The 15,598-nt window shown below is 42.5% G+C and overlaps 1 protein-coding gene across 1 annotated transcript in view; it reads left to right on the top strand.

The window, feature by feature from the left end:
* The first annotated feature begins 6,627 nt into the window (after nucleotides 1-6,627).
* Nucleotides 6,628-15,598, top strand: part of RALBP1 (ralA binding protein 1) — a 62,890-nt gene continuing 53,919 nt past the window's right edge. Inside the window, exon 1 of the mRNA XM_033087521.1 lies at nucleotides 6,628-6,803. The gene's annotated coding sequence lies outside the window, so the exon portion shown is untranslated. The remainder of the gene's footprint in view (nucleotides 6,804-15,598) is intronic.

The raw sequence follows: 15,598 nt of genomic DNA, 5'->3' as shown, positions 1-15,598 counted from the left end.
AGGTCACTGGTTTGTTCCCATGCCCACTCAGCCCACCTGGATGTCCCCCCTTATGTTACCAGCTGGCTGTAAGCCACCCTTGTTCTGCATGCTATTTAACTGTCGGGGCTGCCCCAGCGGACCTTGAGGCTGCTGTTCCTGGTCTCAACTGCCGCCTTTGAGAATATACCGGTGGTATCAACCCGTAACCTACTGCTCTGTTGTCTTGTTTCGGCCTCACGGACTCCAAGAACCTGCCAGGAGTTCAGCTCCTGCATTACAAACTCTCATATGTTCTTTTAAAAAAAATAACAGCATTATTGAGATATAATTCACACACCAAAAAATTAACCCTTTTAAAGTGTACAATTCATAAAGGACATCAGTCTATATCTCTCTTGTGATGTCCTTGATTTTGGTACTGGGATGATGTGTATTGGCCTCATAAAATTAATTGGGAAGTGCTCCTTACTCTTTTGTTTTTTGAAAGGGTATTAATAGGTTTGGTATTTTTTTTTATTAAAATATTTGCTAGGATTCACCAGTGAAAACATTAGGACCTGGGCTTTTCTTTGTGGGAAGATTTGTATTTACTTATTCAAGTTTTTTACCCCAATATATGTCTATTCAGATTTTCTATTTTTTTCTTGAGTTAATTTTGGTGATTTTTTTTCTCTCTAGGAGTGCCTCCATTTTCATCTATTTTTAAAATTATTGGAATTGTGATGTTTGTATCCTTTTCAAATGAAAAAATCTATTAAGTCTATAGGGTCTCTCTTTTCTCTTTTCATTTTGGTAATTTGCATATTCTCTTTTTCTTACTAGTCTTGCTAAAGGCTTATCAATTTTATCTTTTCAAAGAACCAGTTTTTGGGTCCTTTTCTCTGTCTTCTTGCTTTTAACTCATTGATTTTTATTCTGATCTTCACTATTTCATTACTTCATCTTAACTTAGGTTTGATTCACTCCTCTTTTGCTACCTTCTTGAGGTGGAAGCTTATTGTCTTCCTTCTAATATAAGCATTTGATACAATTATTTTCCCTTTGAGTATAGCTTTAGCTGCTTTCCTTAAATTTGATATGTTGTATAGTTACCATGCTAAGGTCTGGTTGCCTGCCGCTTGAAAAAGTTAAAAATCGAAAGACAACGTTGGTGGAAAGAAAAGCAGCTTTATTCAGAATGCCAGCGTACTGGGAGGATGGTGGACTCCTGTCTAAAGTACATCTCCTTGTTCCTAGAATGGTCAGAAGGTTTGATAGGTACACAAGAAGAAGTAGAACAAAGGAAAGGGGAGTTAGTCATGTGACTCTTCTGGTAGAACATCTCCTGGGGTCCGGTTTGTTTTGCGATGGTTATCTCGAACCCGGTCTTATGGGTGATTCATATATCATCTTACAGAGAATAACAGTCAAGAATTGTAGCTTGGTTGCCGGTGTCTGGAAGGCTGAGGGCTGACTCAGTCTATTGCAAGTTAGTGTTCTGCTGATTAGGTAGATTAACAAGGTATACATCTAGCCTTAGGAAAGCAGAGCAATTGAATCGGGCAGTGAGGGGGAGAAACAAAGAGAAAACAGCAGAATATCAGGGTGGATCAATCTGCAAACTAGCTAAGTCTAACTATGTGATTGATTTTCAGAGTTTTACCCTTACAGTATTTTTGTTTTCATTCGGTTTCAGGTATTTTCTAATTTTCTTGTGCTTTCTTTTTGGCCGATGGGTTATTTAATTTCCAAATACTTGGGGAATTTCTCAGATTTCTTTCTGTTGTTGATTTCCAATTTAATGCCATTGTGGAAGGAAAACATACTTTGCATGTTTTCAATCCTTTTAAAATTTATAGACTTGTTTTGTGGCCTACCATATGATCTATCCTGGACAATGTTTCATTTGAAAAGAATGTGCATTCTGCTGTTGTTAGATGGAGTTTTCTATTTATGTCACATACTTCAAGTTGGTTGATAGATTTTTAATATCCTTAGTGATTTTCTGTCTTATTCTATCACTTACTGAGAGAGGAATTTAAAACCTCCACCAATAACTGAATTGTCAATTTCTCCTTTCAATTCTCATGACTTTTGTTTTACATGAGTTAGAACTTCTTTCCTTTTAAAGGCTAAATAATATTCCACTCTATGTGTATACCACATTTTATGTACCCATCAGTGGACACCAGGGTTGCCTCTACCTGTTGATTATTGCAAATAATGCTACTACAAATGTGAATATGCAAATATCTCTTTGGGTCCCTGATTTCAATTACTTTGGGTACATACTCAGAAGTGGAATTGTTGGATCAAATAGTAATTCTGTATTTAATATTTTGAGGAAAAACAGTACTGTCTTTCACAGCAGATGCACCATTTTATACTCCCTCCAGCTGGCAAAGCCATGGGTTTTTTTTTTACCTCCCACCACAAATCTAGTCGGTCTTCTCTGGCAGCAAAGCTGCTTGTTTTCTTGGCTAGCGCTACCCACTGATAAAACTACAGTTCTGGACGACAGGGCAGTAAAAAAGCAGTCTCAGGCAGAAGGTCATAGACATCTATTGTTCCTCCTAGAATTTCTAGAAGTTTTTCAAGAACAGATGTTTCTCAAATTGTTGTCTATTATTAATAGTCTAGTGCCCTGAAATGGTTGTTTTAGACAATTTTGTCCAGTATTATACCTGTTTTGTGTGCAGAGGAATTGTTGACCATATCACATAGCCATAACTGAAAGTCTCTTCCAGTTTCTTTTTAAGTAGGAACTTGTATTAGTCATGACATTTAAATATCATATAAAAGAAATCCAACTGAATTAGTTAGAACTTTTAGAATTTTGAGTCACAGAAAACACCCAATACAAACTGGATTAAACAGTGCAGGACATTTATGGCTCACAATTCTACGTAGTGTATAGGTTAGTCTATAGGTCAAACAGGTGAGATTTGATAGTGCAGCTCTAATGATGCCACCAAACACAAGGTTCCTCTCCTTTCCAGCACTCATTTGACAGTATTGACTTCATCTTTAGTCTCTACAGGTGCCTCTCCCCTGAACCCTATCCCTTTAGGCTTTCCTCTTGAAGAAACAAAATAGTTGCTACATTTTCAGACTTCATATACTTACACCATACCAGAAGAGGAAGTGTGCTGCAGTTTACTAGAAGTCCCAGCTCAAGTCTCTGGGGGGCTCATTGGTTCTGATTGGGTTGTGTGATCATCTTTGTAACTCTCAGCCACTAGAGGGAATGGTTATGTTACATGACTTAAACGGGAGGAACAAATGCTCAGGAGGCAACCAACAAATATATTCTATAACTATACAAATTAGCCCTAAATAATAATAAATAAATGCATTGGCTCACCTAGCTAGGCTCACACACTCAAAGCACTTAAAGAAGAGTCATACAAAAATCATGGCCTCTGAAACTGAAACTATAGTCTTCATGCTGCCAGCTCTTTGTGTCTCTCCCTTTCCATCCCCCACCTCTGGGCCTCATCCCTTCCTACTTCAGACAGGCTTCTTAGTGTTGTGAAGAACATGGCCAGCTGCAGTTACTTCGGTAAAAAGCTTCTTCCCCTCTCATCCCTATCCGTCTAGCAATTTCAAGCAAGGGCTCAGAAATGCACCAACTTGAGTCAGTGTCTATCTTTTGGCCCGATCAGTGTTGCCCGAGGCAGAGTAACTATCATGATGACATGCCCGTCTGAGTAGTCAGAGGACATTGTTTTGTTGCCAAAAGGGCAATAAAAAAAACTTCAAGCAATCAGAAAACAGTGGTTACCACAGACCATCTTGGTATCCAATTGTGGGAGGCTCTTGAATGTCAAGCTCAGTGGCTGAACTTTATGAGGTAGGAAATGCAGAGTGCAACGGAGAGAGAGATCTACTGTCAGTTTTGTGAGAAGCTGATCTGGGAGGTATAGTGCAGGATGGCTTACAGAGGTCAATCTAAATACGCAATGAAGTTCTAAAGAGCATTGCATGTAGGAATGGAAGGGTTTGGGAAGGACCAACGATCCCAATCGTATTTCCCCTAATAAGTTGCTAAATTTTATAAAACAAGAACACTTCAAAAGACCTCTGATTTCCAGCCATGCATTAATAGAACAATTCTTCAAGCCTTTTGTGGGGACAGAGCCCCAAAAAGCAGTTTCCAGGCTCTCGGCCTCACATAGAAAGGTGCTGGCTCAGGTAGTAAATGGCCATCGACTGTGATCAAATGGCCATCAGCTGTGGCTAGTTGGCCGTCAGCTGTAACCAGTGAGCCATTGGGCACTAATATAACTGCCGTGGCTAGGCTAGCAAAAAATGGGGGCTAGCAAGATGGTGGCTGGGCTAGCAAGAGCGGATTGCAGAGAGGTGGATGCCGCCAGTGAGAATATAGTGGTATGACTCCCCTACCTATGGCTCTGTGGGTGTTCCTTTTTCTCACCATGTCCTGCATTCTTATGTGGGGAGCGAGACCAGAGACCCCGCAGGCCGCCCCGCATGACACATGGCGTAGTCGGCAGGATCCCCTGCACGACAAATGGCGCAGTGAGCAGGGTACGGTGCCGGCCAAAGCTCTCCGAAGGGCGGTGGAGCAGTTTGTGCATATGAACACTCAGTCTTAGGAAGACCAGTAGGAGCTGCTGCCGGGGAGAGCTCGACCCCCGTGGAGGGGTGGAAAGACGTGGACGGTTCCCCAACCAGCAGAGGCCGGAGAAAGCAAAGGTCCTTGCAGCCCTGTGGTCTGGGAAGTTCTTGCTGAGGCAGCCCAGACACGGGACTTGTCCCAGGAGGAAAGGCTTGCTGAGTCCTCCGTGGGAGATGTGGGTGAGGTCAAGGTCATCCCTCACCCCCAGGACAGCCCTGGCGAATGACTGTGGACTGTGGGGAATTGCCTTCCATCCCTAATTTAATGGACCACTTGACTGTTTGGGAACATACCACCATGTAGTGGTACTGGCGGATATTTGCTTTTGTGTCTTGACCGGCCGCCATCAAGAATATGTAAGCACCTTGACTGTGAGTCGCTGTTGTTCCACCATGGTACCAAGAGGCCCAGAGAGAGTGGCAATGCCCTGAGAGCCCTGGCTGAGTCCAGGAGGTCTGGCTGTGCCCAGAGAGAGTGGCAGTGCCCTGAGAGCCCTGGCTGAGTCGAAGTCTGGCTGTGTCCAGAGAGAGTGGCAGTGCCCTGAGAGCCCTGGCTGTGCCCAGGGAGACTAGTGGTACCCTAAGAAGTCCAGGAAGTCTGGCTGTGCCCAGAAGTACTGGTGGTACCCTGAGAAACCCTGGCTGTGCCCAGAGAGCCTGGCTGTGTCCAGGAAATAGCATTCACCTCCAGGCTCCTCGCACAGGGCCCCTCACGAAAGACGCTTGTCGCGTAGATTGTGAGGCGAGACCCCGTAGGGGTGGAGTGTGGGGATAGAGCCCCAAAAAGCAGTTTCCAGGCTCTCGGCCTCACATGGAAAGGTGCTGGCTCAGGTAGTAAATGGCCATCGACTGTGATCAAATGGCCATCAGCTGTGGCTAGTTGGCTGTCAGCTGTAACCAGTGAGCCATTGGGCACTAATATAACTGCCGTGGCTACACTAGTAAAAAATGGGGGCTAGCAAGAAGATGGTGGCTGAGCTAGCAAGAGTGGATTGCAGAGAGGCGGATGCCGCCAATGAGAATATAGTAGTATGACTCCCCTACCGATGGCTCCGTGGGTGTTCCTTTTTGGCCTCACCATGTCCTGCATTCTTATGTGGGGAGCGGGACCAGAGACCCCACAGGCCGCCCCGCACGACCCCTTTGTGCAGGATTTCCTCCAGAAACCCAGTTGTTTCCAGTCTTCCTCATGGCTCAGTTCTAGTTGCAAGCTAACCATGCTCTGGGCGGTTCTAATTCAGATGTTCCTTTGTAAATGTTGAACCAAAAAGGGCGATGGAAGACAGCAGTCCTGCTGTTACACAAGAACCAAGGACTATTCCTTTTTCAGCACCCACTTTGGGAATTCTGAAGAAGGTCCCGACAGTTTTATGTAAATCTCTCCTTAAAGACCCACAGCGCTTGCTTTAACAACCTCCCTCTCCCTCCAGTGCAGGAGTCCCCACCCCAAGCAAAAGATGCCCCACCCAGCCCAAGGCCGGGAAGATGTCCCACCCAGCCGCAGGCTGGGCCGGCCTCCTAGGCTGGTTTAACTGGTTAGGACAACAGAAGCCCGCTGGCACAAAAGGTCTGAACTTCAGTAGCTGAGGAACAGGCTTGCCACAGCATGGAGACGAAAGGTATTTCCTTTTTCAAGATCACCACAGGTAGCGCCCCCAAACCACCTACGCGGACAGTATTTGCTTGGGGTAGGTGTATGTCCCACCCAGTCCCCCAAGACCAGGAACTGCGCAGGCTCCCACAGAGCGCTAGCGCGGCGCGTTCTCTCGCGCTCCCTCAGTCTCCTCAGCGAGCTACTGGGCCGAAGGAGGCGCGGTTCTTCCTGGGTGTTGTAGTATACTTCCTCGACGAAGTGCCCTCCTGTAGGTTGGGCGCTTGGGTTTTCGAGAACTACGCCTCCCAGTGTGCCCCGCGCGACGGCACAGGGCGTTTACCCTCGTCGGCCTTAGCCGTCAACGCACAGAAGAGGACCCGGGAAGCCGGCTGCGGCGGGAGGAGGGAATGCGCTTGCGCGCTGGGCCGGCTCGTCTTGTTCTGTCCCAATCATTGTAAACAGGCGGAGGCTGGGGCGGGTTGGGAATGGGGCTCCCAAGGCCGGTCTGGGGCGCAGCGCAGGAGGCGGCTACGGTGGCTGCGGTGGCAGCGTGAACGCGAGGAGGAGGTGGCTGTGGCGGGGGCGGCCGGTCGCGCGGCGGCGGGCTCAGGTTGGTAGCGGTCAGCGGTGGCGTGCGGGGTCGCAGCCTTGCCAGTCGCGTGTCCGGAGAGCCCTCTCCGCAGCCGCGTCTGTATCTGGCAGCGTGCTGGGCTGGGCGCTAGCCGCACGCCGGGCTGGAGTTGGGGGTGGGGGGCGTGGCTGCCCCACTGCGGGTTCATAGCCCGCAGGCTTCTCTTCAGTTCTCGCCCCCTTCGCTGTGCGTTCCTCCCACTTGCCAGCCGGGCCTCCCTCATGGCAGCCGCATTTGTGATTTGGTGCTCCTGGGGTCGGGAGGAGGGGAGTCAGGAACAGAACCCCTCCCTCCTTGGGGTTCCAGGCCTCAGGGCAGTTCTGGGGCACACCGGAACGGAGGAGAGGACTGTCTTTTATATAACCGCTATTTTCTAATCGCATCCGGAATATTGACCCGTCTCTAGTGCTTGCCCAGTGGACTAGGAACACGCTTTTGATGTTTCCCACCGCTGGCATGGAAGCAGTGGGGCTCCTTTGGGTGCTGCGGTCCTTAGTTCAGGTTTCAGTGGGAATGGACGGACAGTCTGGGGTTCAGAATTCCTTTCACAGCGCACTTTCAAGTATGCTTGTACCAAAATGCTGTTATTGAGGTCAGCTTTTTTTTTTTTTTTTTAAATCGTTGTGTGAGTGAAACAGGTTTTGCAAAATATTTCACATCTCAGTCTTATCTAAAGTGATCATGCTGTTTCAAGTTTGGGGATTCATTACTACAGAGCCTCCCTCTTGAGCAAGCATCAGGATTCCCGTAGGGCCTAAAAGAGTTCTAGATAATAATTAAAATGTTAACTCGAGATAGTTTGAATGTGCGTGTCAAAGAAGTACAGTCGTTTGGACGTTGAGTTAACACACCATCTAGCCTCATTAGAAAAGTTATCACTGAATTTTTTGTTTAGTGGAGTGGTCATGTTCAAATGCTGGAGCACTTTGAGTAGCATTCCGTCATACTTGGCAGCTATTCACAAAATATTTAAGTGGTGATAAGCAACAGGCCCACTTTTGGTTTGGTGGTCACGGAGGCAGCACTTTTAAATGGGACTGTGAATGAGAAAGGTAACCTCACTTTCTGCCTTTGGAGTTATTTTGGTGATTTGATTATTACTTTCTGAGTATCTTGCTGAAGATGAGTAATTGCCATAAGCTGTATTGGCAGTAGTAGATGTAGGAAGGAAGTAGAGTGGTTCCCACTTTTCATAAGTGACCCATAAATTTATGTAGGGTAGGTTAGTTTAACAGTAACAGTTGAGAATTCTTTAAACAAAGTACCTTCAAGCAATGTGACATAACTTAAATGCTATCTCTTCAGAATAGTATTTCTCATTTTAGATCTGGGAGGGACCATTTCTCCCCTCATTTAGAAAAACAGAAGTGGTATAAAAAAAACACATATTAACTTTAATTTCTATTTGCACAGTTGTATGCTTGACCAGGAGAGGTTGGGTCCCGAACGTAACCCAAAAGTATGTTCTTTCTTTTCTGAAAGAAAAATTCCAAGAGAAACTTATGTTAGTTTACAAGGAGACAATAAAGAAAAATGCAGGTCATTTAGTGTAGAGGAATTACTTGTAGCAGGTACTGTGCCAGGAGATGAGGACTTACAAATGGATAAGGCAGTAGCCTGCCTTCAGGGTGGTAAGACTTTATCTCTTACTTGAAATGTCAACAAGTACAATATGTTTTTAAGATTGCTTTGATTGGAGAAAGTATGCGGATACAGTGGGTGTAGAAATGAGGAAGTGGTCAGTTTCTTAAGGAAGAGAAGGAGAGACTGAGGAAGGGGCAGTAGTAAGGAGACAGCGTGTAGAGGAGGGGATGAAAACAACAGGTATACATGCATAGAAAGGTGGCCATTTAGGTAGAAGGAACAGTGCCAGCAAAAGCACAGGAGTCTAAACTTACACAATGAGTTGTAGGATCCGCAGGTGTAACCAGCAAGAATGTAGGGTGGTGGCAAGACATGAAACTGGGGAGGTAGGCAGAGACCAAATTATGGATAGTCTTGTATACAGTAGAAGTAATTTCAGCTTTACCTTGTAAGCACATAGGAGTCATTGAGACTGGATAAACAAGAGAGGCCTAAGCCAGCCCCATCCATTTCCACTCCCTGATGTGTTAAGTATTATATCAGGTGCTTTATAGTCTATGTCCTTTAACTTAAGGAAGGCTTAGGCATGACTGAGGAAGAAAATGGGGAGAAAGCAACTTAAGGCAGAGGGAAAGTGGGACATAATTAGAGAGAGCATGGTACACTTTTAAGAATGGGAAGCTCTCCACAGCTATAGCGTTGAGTTAATTATAAATACTGGGATTATGGTAAGTAGCAGAAGATGAGGCTGCGCAGATAGATCCTTCAAATGTTGCATGCTATTCTAAGGATGGTAGACGTTTTTTCCTGTAGATAATAATAGAATATATGAATTTTAATCAGGAAAGAGTCATAATAAGGTTTATTTTAGAAAGGTCATTCTGCTATTGTATAGATTTCAGAAGAGATAGAGGAACAATAAGGCAGGATGCAGAAAGACTGCTTAGGAGTTTTTGTAATACTTGAGGTGACAGATAAGGGCCTAAACAAAGGTAGTGTCAGTGGAGATACAGAGGATTAGGTTAATAACACAAATATTTAGAAGGTAGAAGTCATAGGATTCAGTAACAATTGGATTTGGGGAGTGAGAAATAGTAGGGTAAAATGACTTGGATTTTCATTTGGGTGATTGAATAAACAATAGTAATGGAATAAACAATGAGATGGAATTCTGGAAGAGGTCCATATTTGGGGAGGAATAGTATTTTAGCTTTTGGATATACGGAGTGGAAGTTTTTCTGTAAAACATCCAGGTGGAAACATCTGCAGAGTTGTGTATGTGGGTTTGGAGTACAAGAGAGAGGTCTTGATAACAGTCATCAGGCTGTATATTATTGCAGGTGGTAGCTGAACCCTTTGATTTACGTGAACTAGGAAGAGTTTACTGATGGAGAGTAGTTCTGGAAATAGGACATGGAGAACAACATTGAGAGCCAGATAGAGGAAGAACTGGAAAAGGAAATTTCCTGTTTCGAGATGCAGAGAAATCATGACAAAAATGTAGAATCCCAAATGGGATTGTTTGAAAAGGAAGCTATATTTCATAACTGACTCCAGAAAAAAATAAAAATTAAAAAAAGGAAGCTATACTTCAAATGCTTTGAGAATTTGAGTAAAGCAAGGATTAAGAATATTGAATTTGATAACTGAGAAACTTTGTGGCATTCTACTTAATGCTAACAATGGAAAGAAGCTACCTTTCATTGAATTGAGGAGTAATTTGGTGGTCAGAGAAAGGAGAAAGCAAATGAAGATTACTTCAAGAATAAACAAGTCTTAGTTATAAAAGGAAGAGTAGGAGGTGTTAGCAGAGGGGATGAAGGGTTAAGGGAGGGATTTTTAACAGGCAAGATTGGAGTCTGCTTTCTTCTTAAAACACCTTTATTGAGATACAATTCATATAACATAAAGTTTACCCTTTTCAAGTGTACAGTTCAGTGGTTTTTAGTATATTCGGAGTTGAGCAGCCATCTCCACAATCAATTTTAGTACATTTCCATTACTCCAAAAGAGAAACTTCTTTCTCATTATCAGTCACTCACCATCCCCCCTGTTCTCACCCACTAACAACTACTAATTTACTTTCTGTCTCTGTGGAGTTACCTATTTTGAACATATAAATGGAATCACATACGTGATCATTTGTGACTGACTGACTTAGCATGTTTTCAAGATTCATTGATATTGTAGCATATATCAGGACTTAATTCCTTTTTATTGCTGAATAATATTCTGTTGTCTGATTATACCACATTTTATTTCCCCATCAGTTGAAGAACATTTAGTTGTTTCTACTTTTTGACTGTTAGGAATAATGTAAGTTTTGACTGTTAGGAAATGCAAGTTTTGGCTGTTAGGAAAATTTGCAAGTTTTTGTGTGGATATATGTTTTCATTGCCCTTGGATATATATCTAGGCGTGGAATTGCTGGATCATATGGTAACTCTTATGTTTAATGTTTTGAGGAACTATCAGACTGTTTCCCAAATGAGCTGAACCATTTCACTATTCTGTGTAAGGATTGTAATTTCGGTGTAAGGACTGTAATTTCTCCACATCCTCACCAACACTTGTTATTTTCTGTTTTGGGTTTTTTTTAACTTTTAATTTTTTTTTTATTTTAGCTATCCTAATGGGTGAGTTGGTATCTCATTGTGGGTTTGATTTGCATTTGCTGGTGGCCAGCGCTAAACATCCTTCAACATCATGAGGATCAGCTTTTCCCATTTCTTCAAAAAAAAGCTGTTGAAATTTTGATAGGGTTTATATTGAATCTATAGATCACTTTGAGTTACAGGAATACTTTGCTGTCTTAGCAATATTGAGTCTTACATCCATTAAAAAGGGTGTTTTCCTGATATCGACGTCACTTCCGCTCCAGAAATTGGGTGGCGAGTGAAGACAGTATGGAGGCTGGGAGGTGAGAAAAGCTGACAGAACTGAAGTCTTGCAAAAGCGCGTTCCCTTCTTTCTGAAGAGACCTGTTAATGTGTTCTCTGACCTCTGCAGTGCGCTTTATGGGGCAGAGGGAAAGGTCATACTGACTGCGTTAGGAGTTGAAGCCAAGAAAACCTTCTTGAACTCCTTCGCTCTCCCGGGAATACAAGGTTCCAGTCTTGGTTTAAATCCTGGTCTCACCACGGATTGGGTGACCTTGAGAGTTATTTAGTAGCTTCCGAATATTGAATGTCCACTGTATTCCAGGAACTTTCTGTTTATTATTTCACTTAATTCTCACAGTAGCTCTACAAGGTAGATCTACTCCCGTTCTGCACAAAAGCTAGAAGGCAGTGTGGGCTTGGAAAGGCTGGTGGGCTCAAGATTGAGTTGGCCTTTTGAATCCTGGCTTCATTAATTGTGTGACCTTTGTTAAATTCTTTGTTTCAAACCTCTTCATATGTAAATGTTGGGTAATCTTTCAAGGCTTGTTGTAAGGTTAAAAGTAGTGTTGGCCACAGAAGCATGATGTGTTTCTTTTAATGTCATTAAATAATCTGCATTATTCGTAAAAAAATAAAAAAAGGGTGTTTTCCCATTTTTTAGGTCCTCAATTTCTCTCAGCAATGTTTTGAGGTATCAGTGTATAAGTCTTTCATCTTTTTGGTTTTATTTATTTTATTCTTTTGGATGTTATTGCAAATGGAATTTTTTTAAATCTCAGCTTTGGAATGTTCATTGCTGGTATGTAGATACACAGTTGATCCTTGAACAACGGAGGAGTTAAGGATTCTGACCACCATGGATCGAATATACAGTTGATCCTTGAACATGGGTGTAAGTGGACTCATGCAGTTCAAACTACGTTGTGCAAGGACCTGCTATACAGCTTCCTTTCTATCTTAATCTGTCTTCGTCTCGTATCCTCTAACTTTGCTAAAATCATTTATTAGCTTCAGTAGTTTTCTTGTGTATTCTTTTAGGTTTTATAGGTAAGATCATGTCATCTGTGAAGAGAGCCTGTTATACTTCTTCCTTGCCAATATAAATAACATTTATTTATTTCTTGCCTAATTGCCCTGGCTAGACCTTCCAGTACAGTGTTGAATTGAAGTGGCAAGAACAAACCTCCTTGTCTTCTTCCTGATCTTAGGAGGAAAACTTCCAGTCTTTTACCATTAAGTATGATGTCAACTGTGGGTTTTTTATTTTTGCCTCTTTATCAGTTTGAGGAAGTTCTATTCCTAGTTTGTCAAATGCTTTGTTGAAATTTTGTTGAGTGTGTTTCTTAATTTTTACATATTTTTTAACTTTTCAAAAAATATTTCCTGTTACTGATTTCCAATTTCGTTTCATTGTGATCAGAAAACATATTTTGTATGCTTTCAGTCTTTTAAAATTTGTTGAGATTTGTTTTGTGGCCTAACGTGATCTATCTGGGAGAAGGTTTCAAGTGCACTTGAGATGAATATGTATTATGCTGTTGGGTAGAGTGTTCTGTAGATGCCTGTTAAGTCTAGTGGATTTAGAATGTTGTTCAAGTCTGCTGTTTCCTTATTGATCTTCTGTCTATTGGCCTATCCATTATTGAAGTTGAACTGTTTTTCTCCTTTCAATTTAATTTTTGTTCCATGTCTTTTGGGCGTTTGTTATTAGGTGCTTATATATTCATAATTGTTATATCTTGTTGACAGATGCTTGTTAACAATTTTTGTCTTAAAGTTTATTTTGTTTGGTTTTAGGATAGTCATCCCTCCTCTCTTTTAGTTACTGTTTGCATGGAGAATATATATATGTATATGTATATGTATATGTATATATTAATCTTTTTACTTTTATTTTCTGTCTTTGAACCTAACGTGACTCTCTTGTAGGCAGCATATAGTTGGATCTTATTTTTGGTTGTTGTTCCATCCATTGTGCCAATGTCTGTCTTTTAATTTTGGGAATTTAACCTACTTATATTAAAATAATTACTGATTAGGAAGAACTTACTTCTGCCCTGTTGCTATTTGTGTTCCTCAGTTCCTCTGTTACTGCCTTCTTTTGGGTTTCTTTCCAGCATACCATTTTAATTCCCTTAAATTTCATTTACTGTATGTTTTTGAGTTATTTCTTAGTGGTTGCCCTGGGATTACAATTAACATCTTAATTTGCAACAGATCAATACCAATTTAATTTCAGTAGTGTACAAAAACTACTCCTATATAGTTTCACTCTCCTCTATGGTGCTGTTGTCACAACCTATATACATTGTATGCCTGATTTACAATTGTCGCTTTATACAGTTGTGATTTAAATCAGATAGGAGAAAGAAAAGATACAAATAAAAATATGTTTATACTGTGTTTTATATTTGCCTATGTAGTTACTTTTACTGGTATTCTTTATTTCTTCATGTGAATTCAGGTTATTGTCTAGTGTCCTTTCATTTCAGCATGAAGGACTTTCTTTAGCATTTCTTATAAGATAGATCTACTAGCAATGAATTCTCTTAGATTTTTCTTAACCTGAGAATGTATTACCTTCTCTTTCGTTTTTGAGGGATAATTTTCTTTCATTTTTGAGGGATAATTTTGCAAAATGAAGAATTCTTGGTTGATGGTTTTTCTTTCAGTACCTTGACTATGTCATCCCATTGCCTTCTGGCCTCTGGTTTCTGATGAGAAGTCAGCTATTGATATTGAGGATCCCTTGTATGTGATGAGCCACTTCTCTCTTGCTTCTTTCAAGATTTTCTTTTTGTTTTTGAACTATTTCTTTTTAATAGTTTTTTTTTTTTTTTTTAAGATTTTATTGGGAGAAGGGGAACAGGACTTTATTGGGGAACAGTGTGTACTTCCAGGACTTTTTTCCAAGTCAAGTTGTCCTTTCAATATTAGTTGTGGGGGGTGCCATTCAGCTTCAAGTTGTTGTCCCTTCAGTCTTAGTTGTGGAGGGCGCAGCTCAGCTCCAGGTCCAGTTGCCGTTGTTAGTTGCAGGGGACACAGCCCACCATCCCTTGCAGGAGTCGTACCGGCAACCTTGTGGTTGAGAGGACGCGCTCCAACCAACTGACTGAGCCATCCGGGAGCTCAGCGGCAGCTCAGCTCAAGGTGCCGTGTTCAATCTTAGTTGCAGGGAGCGCTGCCCACCATCCCTTGCAGGACTCTCGGAATCGAACTGGCAACCTTGTGGTTGAGAGCCCATGCTCCAACCAACTGAGCCATCCTGGAGGCAGCTCAGTTCAAGGTGCCGTGTTCAATCTTAGTTGCAGGGGCGGAGCCCACTGTCCCTTGCAGGACTCGAGGAGTTGAACCAGCAGCCTTGTGGTTGAGAGCCCACTGGCCCATGTGGGAATCGAACCGGCAGCCTTCGGAGTTAGGAGCACGGAGCTCCAACCACCTGAGCCACCGGTCCAGCCCCTGTCTTTGAACTATTTGATTAAGCTGCGTCTTGGTGTGGATCTCATTGAGTTTATTCTGCTTGGATTTTGTTGAGCTTCTAGGATATATAGAGTCTCTTTCGTTAAATTTGAGAAGTTATTGGCCATTATTTCTTCAAATAGTCTTTCTTCCCTTCTCTAATGTGCGGATTCCTCAGGGAGAGTTCATAGTGATTGCTTTTTTCCTGTATATGGGCTGTTCTTTCTTATTTCTTTACATGTATGTAATTTTTTGTTGTTGAAATTGGGCATTTCGAATAGTATAATATGGCACCTTTGGAAATCAAGTTCTCCCCTGTCCCTAGTAGTGTCCTTGCTGCTGTTGTGGCTGTCGTCGTTAGTTTAGTGACTTTTCTTAAATAATTTTGTAAAGTATGCACTCTTATCATGTGTGCTTATTGAAGTCTCTGTTTTGTATTGGTCAGCTAATGATTGGACAGAGATTTCCTTAAACATTTGGTACCAAAAACATCTCCCAGTATTTTCAGAGGGGTGCTGTGCATCTTTTGGGGTATACCTTCAGTATTGAGCCATTTTACAATTCTGTCTTGGCTCCATTTCCTGTTTGTGCAGAGGGCAAGATCATCCAGAGGTGAGAATGTGTAGGGCCTTCTCGGGTAAGATAAACTAAATGTGATCCACACCAAAACCCATCTTTTTTTCCTCTCTTTCTTTTGCCTCCCCCCCCACTCCGGTTCAAGCTGTTGTTTCTCAGTCTGGTTGTGTAGGACACAGATCCCTGGCCCATGCTGGTGTTATGACCCTTGCGCTCCCCTGGCTGAGGCAGTCAGTCGCCAGTCGTCGGTCGGCAGCTCACGGCAGCTCTCAC

This window comes from Rhinolophus ferrumequinum, chromosome 19 (genome assembly GCF_004115265.2).
Source record: "Rhinolophus ferrumequinum isolate MPI-CBG mRhiFer1 chromosome 19, mRhiFer1_v1.p, whole genome shotgun sequence".
NCBI classification, from domain to species: Eukaryota; Metazoa; Chordata; class Mammalia; order Chiroptera; family Rhinolophidae; genus Rhinolophus; species Rhinolophus ferrumequinum.
Note: the sequence above shows the minus strand (reverse complement) of the source record. Positions and strands in the feature narration are given on the sequence as shown.